Source organism: Parasteatoda tepidariorum, chromosome 3 (genome assembly GCF_043381705.1).
Source record: "Parasteatoda tepidariorum isolate YZ-2023 chromosome 3, CAS_Ptep_4.0, whole genome shotgun sequence".
In the NCBI taxonomy this organism is placed as follows: Eukaryota; Metazoa; Arthropoda; class Arachnida; order Araneae; family Theridiidae; genus Parasteatoda; species Parasteatoda tepidariorum.
In genome coordinates this window covers 21,642,584-21,659,368 of record NC_092206.1, presented here as the reverse complement: position 1 = coordinate 21,659,368, position 16,785 = coordinate 21,642,584, and the positions used below count along the sequence as shown (strand labels likewise).

Genomic DNA, 16,785 nt, shown 5'->3' with positions numbered 1-16,785 from the left:
ATCTCTGTATATATATATATATATATATATTATTCATGGATTTTTTGTTAGTTTAATATATTTTAATGATTCTTTTATATATAGTTTTGAATTATTTCAACATGAATTTGATTACCATTTGGTAATTATCTCCGATTAAAGTATATACATGTTTACTGGTGTCATACATCTTATTCACTTTAAAAGTTTGTGTTAAATCTATAGAGACATGTTTAATTTATGAATTATTTGTAAGCTCAATGCTTTGTATTAATATAATTTTCATCTGTAATTTTGAACTATTCAGGCTCAATGTAGTCAAAATCGCTTTATAAGCATTTTTAATTAGACAATAACATTTTTTATAAACTCATTTTGTTTTTTAATTGTAATTTATATAAAGAATAACTTTTAGAGACATTTTAATTGAAAAAAAAATCTTTTTCAAAAATCCAGAAAATCTGAGAGATCGGTCCAATGCATGTTTTTAACTTAAAATGCTTTTAGTATGAATTTTTTGTTAGTTTAATACGTTTTTATAATAAAGCTTTTATAAATAACTTTAAATTAATAAAACTTAGAAATCATCAAAAGTATTTCATAACAATTGTTATTTATAGAACACTGATGGTGATAAACTGATTTTGACTTCTAAATTTCGTGCATTCAAAATAAAAATTTTTATTTCCTCATTATTTGGTAAAAAAACTGCGACTAAAAATCACAGAAGATCTAATTCATGTGTCTTGCTTTAAAAATTTGTTGCGAACATAAACAAGAAATATATAAACTAATGACTGTCTTTTTTTGTTAATTTAATATGTAACATAATAATTTTCTTATTAGAATCGCTGTCATTATGTCAAGCATCTCAAATTATAATTAAAAAACTAACAGCTACGTCAAAAACTTTTTTTTCACGAAACCAGCTATTTAATTTTAATCTAAAATTCTTCCTCAATAAAACTCTTCCTATCGATCTAAATCTTTTTTTCATTCCTTCTTGAAAGCAACTACTGTAAAACTTTTAACTTAAAACCAGTGCATTAAATTTGCATTCTTAATATTTCAGAATTCTTCAACGTCAAACGAGCTATAAAGCATTTCTTAGCCTTTAAGAAGAGGTTTCAAAATTTTAATGGGCTCTTTTCTTTGCTAAAAAGGAAAAAAAAGGTAAAGATATGCTTACTTCAGCAACAAAGAGCTTCTTTTTGCTTTATTAAAGTGAGTGGTGTAAAATGCACTTTGACTGAAAGACCTGACGGTAGGTGGCGTAAAAGGTGAAACCCTTTTTAATTCTTTTGAAAAGATACATTGTCGAAATTTTGTTTTATAATGAATTGAAATTTATCGACTATTGTAAAGAGAACTTTTAAAGTTGTTAAAAAAAAATGTATTAATTTTTATTTATTGTCAGAGTAATTTAGTCCGGAAAGCTTCATGTCTCACACATTATAATGAATAGAAAACTATTTAATACCCTGAAAATATATTTTTATTAATTAAAACCAAAAAGTAAATATGAAGGAAAGCTAAATTTAATTTGAATTCAAAATTTTATTCAACGAAATGTTGTTCACCCTTGAAGTACTATGTAGGATATTTTTAAAAGTAATTTTTCAGACTATATAATAATATCTGGTGGCTGATATAATATATAATAATAGTGGCTTCAGATTATATAATAATATCTGGGGCTGATGCTCGGCGGCTGATTGTAGTGCTTCGCGCTCCCGTGCCACAGGTCCTGGGTTCGATCCTCGGGCCGGGCAAGGTTGACTCAGACTTTCATACCTTCAGTGGGTCGATAAATGAGTACCAAGCATGCTTGGGATCTAAGCACTGGGGGTTACGCGTTCGGCTGACCACCTAACCGGAACATCTGCTCCTGCACCCCAGAGCCCAATGTCAAGAAAACTGAGATGGGCACAGTAGGCCTTAGCCCTCTTTGGGCTGTCGCGCCACTGAGTTTAGTTTATATAATAATATCTCAATTTCATCGTATCGGTAAAGTGGGTTTAGACCACGTCAACAACTACTCTGAAGTTCTATTCCTCGCTCAAAATACTGGGTGTCTAGTCAAAATGCACTTTTTCCAAACGTCTGTTTGGGTTCGTAATCAAATTTCATGTCCTTGGTGATTTCAGAGCTAGATAAGTTTATGCGGATTTTTTAGGTTGGAGAGCATGGTGTTGAAGTCCGTTGGGTACTACACCAAACAGTAGTTGTGGTAGTGTAGTGCAAGTAAGCGCCCAGTATTGCTTTCGGATTCGCGTGAAGGACGAATCTCAAATAGTCTTCAACAGTTCATTAGTGTAGTTCATTCACGGAGTTAACAAATAAACCAAGTACATATTTTGAAATAACGCAGCAAGAAGTCATAAGTTTGTATGAGACAATTCACTGGCTGAGGCATGTTACTAATATTTTGTATAAAAATAATGATAAAAAATACTTTATTTAAATTATATATATTTTAAACTCTAATAACTAAAGATGAATGCCGACGAAATATGGTATAGTTAAAAATCATTTATTCTGGTTGTTACATTGATAATTATGCCTTTTTCCCCCAAAACTAACTTTTCTTACATTTCCATTATTTCAAAATATTTTAGTTTGAATGACTTGAAGTTCTGTATAAATGTTTGCAATACGTATTTCTAGGGAATAGACAACAGACTAATTGATGAAATTATTATTTTATATTTTGCAGCTAAAATAAAAGTAACTCATTTTTATTTTTGACCTTTTTTGGCAAAAAGTTTTGATATTTGCTGTGAAATGTCTAAATATTGATATACTGTCTAATGCGTAGTCTGTTCCATAAGTTGAATTTTTATGAGTAATAAAAAGTAAAAATAATGAAGAAATAATAAATTTCAACAAAGTTATGTAATTTTTAAAAAAGGCTGGTTTTTGGTCTCTTTAGACCAGTTTTCTCTTCATAGTTTCTAAAAGAATTGTTAAATTCTTTTTGTATTCACACCATATTTTAGTATATAGTTCATACATAAATATAAAAAAGCAATTTCCAAATTAGAAATTTCAAGATTTTTCCTCTGAAGCTATTGGAGTACCTTAAGAGACATGTCTAGTATCTTTAGTATCTTTAAAGAGTCACAAAACTCATCTTATATGAAACTCATTAAGACCTTGGAAAACTCAAAAAACCTTTTTTAAGTTTTCAAAAGCTATAATTGGTTTCATAGGAGATTAAGTATTTTTTATGGATTCATCATATAAAAAAATTTGCACCAAAATAATTTCTAATCAATGTTTGTACTTTTTTTTTAAGAAAAAGAGAAATTTATTTCCGGTGATGTTAAATACAAAGTTTGGTGATGAGCATATTACTATACATTACACAGTTTTTTATTTAGAATTGTACAGCTTTTTATTTAAAAAGTTAATTCAATTATGATATTTATCAAGAGAATTCTTTTCTACATTTCACATAGACATTTCCAATTTATTCATTATAAACTAAGAACACATCAGAGAAATTTACTTAATTGTCTGCTAAAATCATTCATAAAGGGCTTAATACCAGAAATATTTCACTGAATTTAAAGTTAAATATTTATCTTTCATCTAAACTAGTTCTTAACATTTGCATAAATATTATTTCAGTAACGTTTATGAAATTATTCAGCTCCCTTACTTAATCTTACTCAAAAATCATACATTCTGACATTAAAAATATCTCAGCACAAACTATCAACAAATAATTCATAAGCAATTCAATTACGCTTACACAGACCTTACAAAGAATTATTTAATTAAAGTTTATTCCAACATATTTCAGCATAAAATAAAACTAATAACTTTCCAAGTCATTACAAATATTGAAAGACTATTCATCTGTGAATGATTTTGCGCTTCGGTAAAAAAAAGTAACATGTGTTGATAATCAGATATATTTCTAATTTATTTTTTGGAAATAAAGGAGGAAAATAATTGGAATAGGATTTTATATTTACTTTACTAGACTACAATCGGGAGAATATATTCTTATTCACATCGAAGATAAGAATATTCGACATTTATTCTTATCAGCATGAAAGATGTATTTTATCAGAATAAATTCCCATCAGCGTTTGTTAGCTTTGTAGCATTGATACGGATTCCAAGCGAGCTCCACATCTAGTTTAATCCTCAGTATCAACAAAACATGTATTCATTCTTTGTTTAGATACGTTCACGACAGATTTTCAAAGAAAGGAGAATCTATGCTGTATTTAATTTAATATTATCGTTGAATATGAAGATTTAAAAATTGTAAAAATGCGTAATTTTAATTTAAAATGATGATAGAAAAAATAACTTTTAAAGCTTCATAAGGAATGTGAGAATAATTTAAAGCTACACTTTTCATTAAAATTAATCCTTCTTTAATAGATATAGTTACGGATCATTTTAAGGATTTTTTATTTCTTTTTTAAATGCTTAAAAAAGTTTATAATTAGTTATGATTCGTGTTAGTAAATCCAGCAACTAAACAGTTTTTATTTTTTCTTAAAATTATTCAGTGGAGTAATACGTCAGCAAAAATAATCCTTAATCTCTAAAGACATGCATTTAATCCTTGCTAGCCGAGAATGATTTTCTTTTATTTGTAGAAAGTCATAGTATCATTTGATTTGACGAAATAAATAATTTTTTGCTTTTTGGCTTCTAGAATTTATATTAATTAAATTAACAAAAATGTATCTACATACATAAGCTGAAAAAGAGGCTTCTCAAAATTGAAAAAAAATGTGTCAAAGCTCCGAATCAAACAGTCAAATTTGAAAACCTCATTTATTCAAAATTCAAACACTATATACTCGTTTTTGAGCCAAATGCATAGTTTTAAATGTGATGTTGTGGGGAAAATGTGAGAGAGAGATGGTCGTTGCCTGCCATCAGGATTTAAACCAAGGATCATCGGGTTCGTATTAAGATGCTCTAACCACCATAGTTGTGCAACTCAGTACAGGGAGAGTTAGTAAGCTTTTTATAGGCGACACGGTAATGACTCATCACGACGTATATTCTCTTCACTTAAAGGTTGTTATTATAAAGCGAAATAATCAAAAAGTGAAATTAAAATTACCGATCTTCTGAATGAGTTGTTGAGACCATATTTTTCAACTGCAACCCTTTGTACTTATGAAATTCGAAATCAGTATTTCATGATGTGTTATCGCGGCGGCCACTATATATAGCTTCCTAGCTCTCTCTAGACTGAGGATTACAACTATGGTGGTCTGTACTTACTACGATCCCGGGGGTCCTAGGTTTGAAATCTTTCTACAGAAAAGAAACATCACTCTCACCCCACTTTTCAGAAAATGCATTTTGCTCAAAATGACTATATGCTGTTTCAATTTTGAAAACATGGAGTTTTAAAATGTAACTATAGTTTGTTTCGTAGATATTTTTATACATTTTTGTAAATTTTGAAAGTTTTCTTTTAGAGTGCATGTGTTTTAATACTTTTTGTTTTAGAACTAGAACTTTAAGTGGAATAAATAAAATAGATAAATCAAGTAAGTGAAACAAATAAGCCTAATAAATAAGTAAAATAAATGAAATAATAATAAATAAATAAAATAAATAAATAAAATAAATAAAATAAATAAAATAAATAAATGTAACTTAAAAACAGTTTTTCTATTTATATCATAAATAATGCTAATCACCACATTAATTTCTTGATTAGAATTAAATGTTTATAGAACAAAAACATATTTAATGCTTTAGTAAACACATTTTTCATTATTTTTAAGCAATTTGTAGAGGGAATTTAAAGGCAAATATATTTTTTCAGAATTTTCCAAACGCAATATGCAATATTTTCTGAAAAAAAAAGTAGTTAACAAACGTTTTGTGTAAATTTTATGCACAAGCAGACATTAAAAAATAAGAATGAAAAAAAATTAGAACAAAAGCTTTTATTTTGTTTATAAATAAGCATATTATTTACATATTTTTTTAAATATAAATAACTTTGCTTATTGCTTTTTTCCCTTAAGATTATTATGAAGAAAAATGTTAATGCACTTCACAAATAAACATTTTAAAATCGTATAAATGAAAGATGATATTATGTTTTTCTAAAAAAAAAAAAAAACTCGCTGAATATCTAATGAAACTGCTACTGTTGGTAGTCTTTTTTAATATATTATCCCATAAAAAATTACGCTCGTTAAAAGTTCCCCTATAAAATGCAAATTATGAAACAAAAATAATTTCTACTTATTTGTTTTAAGATACCTAGAAAAATGCGAAATTCTTTTTAGTTTTGACAATGAAACATTTTAGATTAGTTAATTAATCTAATTAGAGATTTCTTTTACTAACTAACAGTTGCAAATTATTATAAAAAATTTTTAATTTTCTAAAGAATTTTAAAAAATGCAAAATGATTGTTATTTTCTAGGAAAAAAAAGCATTGTAGAATACTTTTTGTTTGATAACAAATAAATATAAATATATTTGTTAATAAATCAAATAAATAGCCCAATTTCAGTTTTTTTTAAAAAAAATTAAGAATGTTTTCTTCTTGTGTCTGCCTCTCTGCTTGTGGAGAAGATGTCATGTTTTTCGACGTATTTGGAAAATCAAAAAATAAATTGCGTAAAGAAAGACTTAATTCTAGATTAGCACCAACAAGTTGAGCGTTTATTTCCGATTTAAAGAGTGTAATTTAAATCCTGAACACTAAAAATTGAATAAGTTTACACCCAACTCCAGCGTTTTCAAATCATACGAGAATTATTTTTACTTCCGGAAATACCGATATTGGCGCGATTTAAAAGATGACCAATGAAGGCGTGCTATTAGTTTGTTTGCATTTTAGAATGAGTTGGCAAGAATTCTATGGCCTTTTCCTCACTGATATTTATTAAAAAAATCACCGTTAAAATATGTCTGTATGTTTTATGTAAAATAATAAGTAGAATTATATTTTGCTTTTGAAATCTTTGAGAACTGTATTAAATCATTTTATATTGTATAATTTCTACACGTTTCCGTTTTTTGAAATCTAGTTCGAATTTGTGTTAATTATTCTTTTAGAGCTACGCATCTGTTTAATTAAGAAACAATTTTATTTTCGAGTTAGTGTATGCTTGCTTTCACAATTAATGACTCTTACTTTATATTGTATTTTATCTTGTATCCGTCATTGAACTGACCCAATTTCGGGTTTATACTTTCAATGTTCCACGCCGTAGCCTTGTAATTTTGAACCCAATCCAGAAGACAAGGAAACTCCCGGATAGAGCATTGGGGAAATTTTTCCTTTCGTGGAGGACTTTTGGTTGAATTAACCCGCGGTTGCATTACATGGAGAGGAAAACCTCCCACGGTTAGTCTGATGATAAAAGGACCCACGATCCGTCTATCACTGAGAATAATTGACATCAGTACTGCGATAGGTGCAAGCAGGGTGTGGAATTCGTGTTGATTAGCCATCGCTGGGAATATAACCCAATTCACCTCATTGGGAGGCGAACGCTCTATTCCCTAAGCCACCATGGCTCTTTATATTGTATTGTAAACATAACTTTACTGGCTCTTAAATGTATTTTACTTACTGTAATTATAAACTTTATTGTTACTAGAAAACTAAATGGTGGCAGTTACTTTACTCCGAAGTGTGTAAAAGAACATTGGTGTAAGAATCACTAGATATGTATGATTTTTCACTAAACCACCTTGGTTTGAACTAGTTGCCATCATTTTTGGTGTTGATGATTGACTAATATTTTTTAAAGAGCATATAGCTAAATTCTATAAATAAGAATGGCTTTTTACTAAAATTTGCATGCAGATTTCACCCATCTCATCGATTTCAATTAAAGTCTTTGCTTCATCCTTTTTTCTATTTTTCAAATTTTGGTTAATACATTTCACAAAAATTTGATTGGAAGTCTGGTCTTTATCTGTTTGGGTTGTATAAATCATTTAATAAAGTAAGAAAGAAATCTTTTAAATTTTTAGTTACTAGTTTTTAAATCTTAAGAAATCTACTTACTGAGTGTATTGTACAATAAAGATAGCGTGAGTTAGTATATTTTATACTGCGAATAATATATAAATATGAATCTCTGATGTTAACAAATGACTTGTTCTTTGTTATAAATTTTGCAATACATTACTTTAAAAAAAGTTTGTAAGACGTAAAAATTGTTATTTGATAGGGCTCACCATTTTTCAAAACATAAAGCTCTATTTTAATCTTTGCTGAAAAATAAAAACGAAATATTCCTTTGCAAAACGCTTACGTCATGTGATATATATATGCTTTAAAAAATAAAGAATGCATGATTTTAAAGGTCTCAAATAGATGAAACGCTGAAAAATATTTGGTACGTAAGCAAAGGATTTCTTTTGTGTTTGATATATGACAAATCCTTTTATAAGATATTGGCGACCAAAGATGTTTTTTTTTCTATTTTCGAATCAGCCATACTTATCCCTATGCAGCCAAGCATGTGTTCGAATTTCTCTTTTTAGCCCTTGTCACTGACAGATGTTAAAGTTCATACAAACAGAATGAATTAGGGAGAAAAAAGCGGAAAAGGGATTTTTTAATGATAAAATTCCCGTTTGGAATTTTTAGGAAAGAAAATTTATCACTTAGAAAAATGGTTTTGCTTACTTTGTTTGTTTATGTCTAGACGTGAAGTAATTTTATTACCCTGAGGAATTACTATTTTGAGAATGCGGAATGCAATATAAAGATAATGTGCCTTTTTTACAGAGTGTTATTTATATTAGTTAAGAGATCCCGAAAAGTTTTTAGCATATTTTCTTTCGTGGCTACTACATACGAACGCCTACAATATAGTAATGTTACTTTTTAGTGGTATTTGAATATAGTTTTACTATTTTACGAGAAAAGTTTACATATTCTTTTAAAAATAAAGTTAGTTTTTTCTTCAAACATTTAACATTTGATTAACTCAATATTTTACACGATAATAATGGGATTTGGAGCATGAGCATGATTTTTAAACTTAAGATTTAAAAGATATCAAAAAAAAATTTTGTTAGGATTTTTTAACTAAATAAAAATAGAAGTGATGAGAAAATGTAAATATAATAGTAATACTAAATAAATATTAGACATTTATTATGTTTTTACAAAAAAAACCTTAATAGTAGTACTTTATTTACGTAGCATTATAGCTGCGAAATGGTTTATTTTATATATGTATATATTTATAAATAACGCCGAACAACTGACTTAATTCAGAGTTCAGAACTAGCTATGTTCAACTTCGTAGCCTTGTAATTTTTAACCCAACCTATAAAATAATTTAACTTCTGGATACCCGCATTTCCGTGCGTGAAGAGGAAAACCACGTAAACCTTCATAATTAGCACGACGGGTAGGGGATTCTTACCCATGATCTGTTTATCGCTGAGGATATTTTACATCAGTACTGGCACAATGGACAATTGTTGATGGTCTGGTAAACATTCCTGAAACATGACATAATATTTGCCTTCCACTGATAGGATGACTTCCCCGCTTTGGCACCCTGATGACCTGCACGCAAAGTGTAGCACTTTATGGCATAATAGTTTAACTGCTGGATCAAGATTGTAATATTTTAACGAGAACTAATACCGTGCATCCTGGGATCCTTCCTAGTCTGATCAAAGTAGTCACCCATCCACTCACTAACCGCTGTCATTGATGCTTGATTTCAGTGGTCTACTGACAGCTGCCATTGATTCTTGACTTTGGTGATGTACTGACCGCTGCCATTGATGCTTGACCACGTTGACTTACTGACCGCTGCCACAGATGCTTTACTTCGTTGATTTACGAACCGCTGTCATTGATGCTTGATTTCGGTGATATACTGACAGCTGCCATTGTTGCTTCACATCGGAGATATGCTAACCGCTGCCACTTTGGAGATATCTTGTTCACTACTATTAATGCTTCATTTCGGTGATATACTGACCACTGCCCTGAATGCTTGACCTCAATGATATACTTGCCCATGACATTGATGCTTGATTTCGGTGATATACTGACCTCTGCCCTTGATGATTGACTTCAGTGATTTAATGACGGCTGCCATGCTTAAAATGCTTAAAAAGAAATGATTTTCCAAGAAGCTTTCTCAATCCACCGTTGAAACAGTGCGTCTCAAATATTATCATAGGTCGGAAACCAATTACATTGCAAAAAAGTATTAACTTATGTGATTTTATTATTTATTATTTATCATTATTTATTAGCATCATTTCTTATTTATCTTTATTTATTAAGCATTATTTATTATTTATCATTATTGGTTTGTATATAACATAATTTATTATTATACTATACTATTTCAAGTGTTTTTAAATGTTAATATAATTTCTAAATTAAATATAAATGAAATTCATGAATTAAATTAAAATACAACTCTCTAACTAAAATAAAACTTCTCTTTTTAAAATATGTTTAACATGAAAAGTTTACAAGGTTTAAAAAGAATTATTTTATTTTTATTTTTTAGAGAAACTTTGCAGGCTTACATCTCAAAAAAATCATTTCAACAAAATTTAGAATGAGACTCCTAGGTTTGAAACTCATATTTCAATTTAAAAAAAAATAATAACTAACTTTATTCTACTTGCTTCGAATAACAAATTAATTAAATCATTCTTTATTTCTTAGAAAAATAATAAGAGTGATTTTTTTTAAAAATGACTATAGCTTAAATCTACAATTGTATTGTTTTATTTCTTTAAACTACTATAATCGTTAATTTTAATTTAATTTATATGAACCCACTGTTGCCATTAACTTAGCCACAAAATTTTACACAATACATAAAACGAGCTGAATTTTCTTTTGAAAGAAATATTTCCATTACTTTGTTTGACCATTGTTGCTTTGAAAAGAGAAAAACTAACATACATTTTGTCGAAGCTTCGTTTAAGGTTCGCAATTTTCCTTTCAAACCTTTTATGACTCACGTAAATATTTAACTACCTTAACTTTAGTTGAACTAATAATTAATTTCTTGAATGGGTGTCGCTATTTCGAGTTCATTAGTCTTTCTCGTTATTTGAGCTCTCTTTTCTGAGGCAATAAACGGCGCTACAAAGAAAGTTTTGTAGGACATTGCACCATTGAGACTGCCTGACGGCAAAATATTTAGGGCCCATATTAGTCCCATCGATGGAGAAAAACTATCCTCAAAAAGGGACACTTGCCCCATTTCGTGGGTGATAAAATGTCCTGTCGGGACAAAAAGGTGCCTCTTGTTTTACACAACTACTTTCTGAAACTGTAATGGCAATGGTTAGGAAAAAGGGTGGGTTTATATATTATTTCTACGATTAATAAACTCGTTTTGTAAGTTTAAGTTAGTTTCTTAACGTTTTTGAATTTGATTATGTTAAAACTAAATAAACTAACTAATTTTTAATGTAAGCTTTGCATCAACCATTTTTCGTAATAAATAAAAGTTTTTGCGATTTAGAAAGATTAATTTCAAGATTCTAAGTAATATCAAATTTTACTCATCATTTTAAAAATATAAATTGATAAAATATTTTTGTGGCACTGTTAATTGCGCATTAATTATGCAAATTTAAAATTTTAAATATTGTTATTTTTGAGCACATCTTATTCATGTGACAAGCAAATGAATTTTATATTGTTTAATCAACAGAACGTGTTGTTTCTGAATTTAAATTTCATTTTTGAGATTCATCGTATTTTGATAAATTTTACATATTAATATTTTCTTGTCCTTTTTTTTCATTCCTATGATAAGCACGTTAAAATCATAACTGAATCTGACACTTAGCCTTGAGTTATTATGGCATTTAACCACAATTCTCCTATTTTGTTGGTAATTTTTTAAAATTTTAATGCATTGCTTTTTCTAAAAACACCTATGGAATGCTTCAAATCCATACACTATCTGTTAACGAAGTAAACGTCCTTATTCCTCTCAGCAAGACTCGGTCCGAGACACTTGGCAGTAATCAGTGGCTGTCCGAGACAAAGTTTGACTTTGACAACCTAAAAATAATTACCATCGGATCAGTAATCAATATAAAAGTTATGATAATGCTGTTTAAGTTTCTTAATTTTTGGTTTCAGGTTATGCTGTGTGTTTTCGTCTCAAAATAGCATGATTCATTATTAAACCTTACACATTCTCTGCAGTGTAACTTTTTATTTAAAATCACTTATGATTTTTGTTATAAAAAAGAACCAGTTGACATATGTATGGACTAGTGATAGCTTTTAGTTTCTGTCACTTGCCACTTGGATCAGTGATTATTTATTTAGTACTTTTCCCGAGTTTCAATGACCCTTAAAAAATATAATACCTACTCTTCGTTACATCTTCATTAATATATATAATAAATATACAATAATATAATAATATTTTCACATAATTTTATTTAATGTATTGTAATAAAATTAAAAACTTTATAATCGTGATTTAAAATTTGTTTTATCTGATGGAAGATTGATGTAATAAACTGTGTCATTACGTATTAATCTGTAATCATTTGTACGGATGTTTGATACTTATTTGTATCAGCTTATTATGAAGTATTTCATTGCTAGATGAAAAAGCAAACTACTTTTATTTTTTAAAATATTTTTACACAAAAACATTATTTTTATTGAAAAGAAACAGACAGTTGTTATTAATATTTAATTTCAGTTTCATAGTAAATATTTAAAGTTTTATGAGAAATAAATAGATGAAATAATTAGATGAAATAATTAGAAGAGAAGTTAATGAATAATGACTTTTCTATTTTTAATTGGGTTTATCCTTGACCTCCCTAGACAGAATGTAGCATGTTTCAACTATACTTGAATGCAATTTAGGTACTTGGAAACTATTTAGTTTTCTGGAGTGACAGTTAATTAAAAAAATTTTCATGAATACTTTTTCGTAAGAAAATACTAATTAAGAGAGTATAATTCATTTACAATAATCATTTATCTTTACTTAGTTTGTAAAAGTTAGTTCTTTAATTAGTAATGCATTCAAGTAAGAGGAAAAAATGATAATAAATAATAATAATAATAATAATAATAATAAAAATAATAATAAGCCTTAAAATAATAATAATTAAAAAATGGTTGAAAATTAAAAAAAAAATGTGTTTTGAATGTTTTAGCAAAGTAAATATATAAATAAATATTTTAAAATTTGAGTGAAGCTTAAAAATTATAATTTCTATATTTAATTTTTTGTATTTGTTTTGTGGACCTGTATTTAATTTTTTAATATTACTTTATATGGATTGTTTATCAAAAATTCATTTTTTATTTTGTTTCTTTAAACACACTGGCGGTATAGAAAATGGGCAAAATTGGGAGAATGTTTCTCCCCTATACACTATTGCCTTATCTATTAACATGGAAAAGTCGGTTTTGCTATGAGGAGAAGACTGCAGGTTAAAGTACGTGATTTTCCCCTGATATAATTAGCCTGATATAATTAATTTTTACGTGCAGAACATTCAGTGGGTTAAATATGAAATCAATCGATAAACAAAATTGAATTCATAAACTTCATTTTAAAATATAGTTTGTTTATGAGTTAATTTGGGATTTACTTGCTTGCTTGCTTTTGTATGCCTGTTAAGGCAGAGGGATGCGATTGTTCTTGTTTTGCAGTGGCGCCATTTATGGTCAATGATTCGACTTCCGCCACACGTCCAACCCGTTTATGGGACAAACCCATTCACACGTCCATTCATTTATCCACAGATCGTAATTTTGACCTGAATCAGCGAATCAATCTCCAATCCAATACCCCCAGAGATATTGATTTGTTATAGGAATGTGGAGGACCTTGCGACTCGACTGATTTAACGCGCATCAGTCACCATTTACTACTCGGGGAGTCTTCAGTTGGCGGGGTTCGAACCCTCGAACTCTCGGACGTTTGTCCAGCTCCCTACCAACTAGGCTATCCCGGCCAATTTGTGCTTAAAAATTATGATGTTTTCATTATTTTTTATAATATTACATAATTCAGATGTAGATAAATTTAAGATAATGGGAAGTCTAACTTTATAGATGTGAAGCCGAATTTCGGTTAAAAAGTCAGATTTATTGGGAATTATGTTCGATTAAAACGATATTCAAATTATGTATTCGAAAACTAAAGGATAGTTGTATTATGGGGTTGATTGGTTAGTTAGTGTAAAAAAGAAATTCGTAAAACTAACTTGACAAGGATAAATATAAGCTTTCAAAATATAGGATAAACTTATAGAGTAAAACATTTGAAAACTTATGAAATTAAACATAAACCTTGCTAGGAGTAATCTGATTTTACTACGGACTAAAATATTATTTGGATGTGGATCGTAAGCTGGCTATTGTTACAATTGGTTACTATTAGGAAATAAGCTGATTCGTCATATCAGCCCATTTATTTACCCATTTATTCTCTCAATCATTGATTTGTCAAGTCAAATCATTGATTTGTCAAATCAAATTATTGATTTGTCAAATCAAATTATTGATTTGCCAAATCAAATTATTTATTTGAAAAATCAAATCATTGATTGTCAAATCATTGAATTGTCAAGTCAGATCATTTATTTGTCAAATCAAATCATTTTTTGGTCAAATCAAATCATTGATTTGTTAAATCAAATCATTTTTTGGTCAAATCAAATCATTGATTTGTTAAATCAAATCATTGATTTGTTAAATCAAATCATTGATTTGTCAAGTCAAATAATTCAGTGTGTTCTTGTCATTTACGCTATTACTGCTAATATTTGTTGATTTTCAAATAATACAGTTGCAGTACAGTTTAATACAATTATTACAGATATATATAGTATGAATGATATATATAGTATAGTACCTTGAATAGCCACATATTTAAAAAAAATCCACTGAAAATTTCATAAAAATTTAAAAAAAATATTTTTTCTTTAATTTTTTAAGGATATTCTTCGTTATTCAGTATTAAGCGATCCTTAAAAAAATATCTAAGTAATACAACAAATAGAATTATTCGATTAGTTTCTTTCCTGATACACATGAGAATTAACCTTTTTTTTTTTAAAGGAAATCTTAACATTTCCCCAGCTAAACTCAACCAATCAAACAGAAGTTGTTCGCATATTAGCCCTGTATCAGAAACAGCGTCCGCTAAATTTATAACCAAGCCTCCCTGTTCAGGATTTGTTGCTAGGAGCAACATATTTTACGACCGACCAGGGTATTATTAGGCTGACTGGATTTCTGAAAGACACGCATCTTCTCCAACCATCAGCTCAGCCGCCTTAAGAAAATATAAAGATTCCTGACGTTTGCTGTTTTCTTTATTTTTTCCCTGCAATTTTTGTGCATTTTTGCATCGGCAGTCACAAATAACAATTTAGATCTTGATATCTGTCATGTTTTGTTATCATATGTGGTAATATATTTCCTTATTTAATGTGTCTACTTATCCTTATTGGGCAAAATTAGATATGTTTTGTTACTGAACGTCAATATGACTAGAGAGTTGTATTTGATGTGTGGATGTTTTTTTGTCTGTGATAGTGATAATAATATATTTATTTGACCTAGTACTCACGCAAGTGTATTGGATATGATAGAAATTGTTTTTGCAATATGATCGGTAGCAGTTATAAAAAATAAATATTTAGGGGCTGTTTTATCAATAAACATATTTCCTGATTTACTACTGAACTGTATTTGTTTTTTAATTCCTATTATATATTATTAGATTGTTATCATTTATTTAAACATTCATAATATATTTTGCAAAGGTTTCTGTGTATCTTTCACTTTAATCATATACTATCTAGCACGACATTTTTTCCACCTTAATATATTATTTATATTTAAGCAAATGTATTACTGTTATTGCTTGAGTTACAGAGAAATAACATGCGTAATTGTATTTTTAATATTTTTTACTTTATCAGAAAAAAAAATTAAAACGTTTTTCTTCATGAAATATAACATTTCCTTGAAATATTATTTTGATAAGAAAAATTTAAGCAAACTATATTCAACTATGCCACCAGGTCTGTGTAGGGGGTAGGAAGCTGTCTTTGCATCAGAAAGGTACTGGGTTCGAATCCCGGGCAAGGCATGGATGTTCTTTCCTTCTCTGTACAACCTGTCCTTAATGTGGCAGCGACGTTGGCCCACCTAATATGGTGCCACTGTAAGAGAGGTCACCAAAATTGCCCTGTAGATGTCTTAATTAACGGATGTTAACAGAGGAAAAAAAAATATTCAACTATTTGAAAAGAGATAAAAAAAGTATTCGACTTACTTCTGATTCATAATTTGTTGTATTTTTACGTTGTAAAACTAAATGTTTAGTATTAATGCTAATAATTTTTGAAATTTCCAAATAAATCAGCAATTAATACGAGAGAAGTTTTTATTTTTTGGAAAATAACAAAGTCTTTAATAATGCCTAGTAAAAACTTAATTTATAAAAATTAGATATTCCGCTTAGTTTTTAGTTATATAATAAAAAACTTTATTATGCACTATGTTAGTTGGCTGTTAATCTATATTTATAAGACAGTTTGATTTAATGAGAAGGTTTGTCTGTTTCAGTTCGTTTTCCAAAAATACGTTTTCTCGTTTATATGGAAATGCTAGAAAGCTTTCTTTCTTTACATTACTTACGAGTATAACTAATGATAGTTACATTTATTTGCATGGAATTTAAAAACAATAAGATAATTACTTAAGTGAGATATTAATAAACTTTTTAAAATAAATTATTTCAGAGTTCAATTAAAATTCGTTTAAGGCCTATGATTGAAAAA

At 28.4% G+C, this 16,785-nt stretch overlaps 1 long non-coding RNA gene across 1 annotated transcript in view; it reads left to right on the top strand.

Moving 5' to 3' along the window:
• Positions 1 to 16,785, top strand: part of LOC139425130 (uncharacterized) — a 187,474-nt gene that overhangs the window by 134,063 nt on the left and 36,626 nt on the right. The window contains exon 3 of the long non-coding RNA XR_011636359.1: positions 1,052 to 1,243. This is a non-coding gene — a long non-coding RNA (uncharacterized lncRNA). The remainder of the gene's footprint in view (positions 1 to 1,051; positions 1,244 to 16,785) is intronic.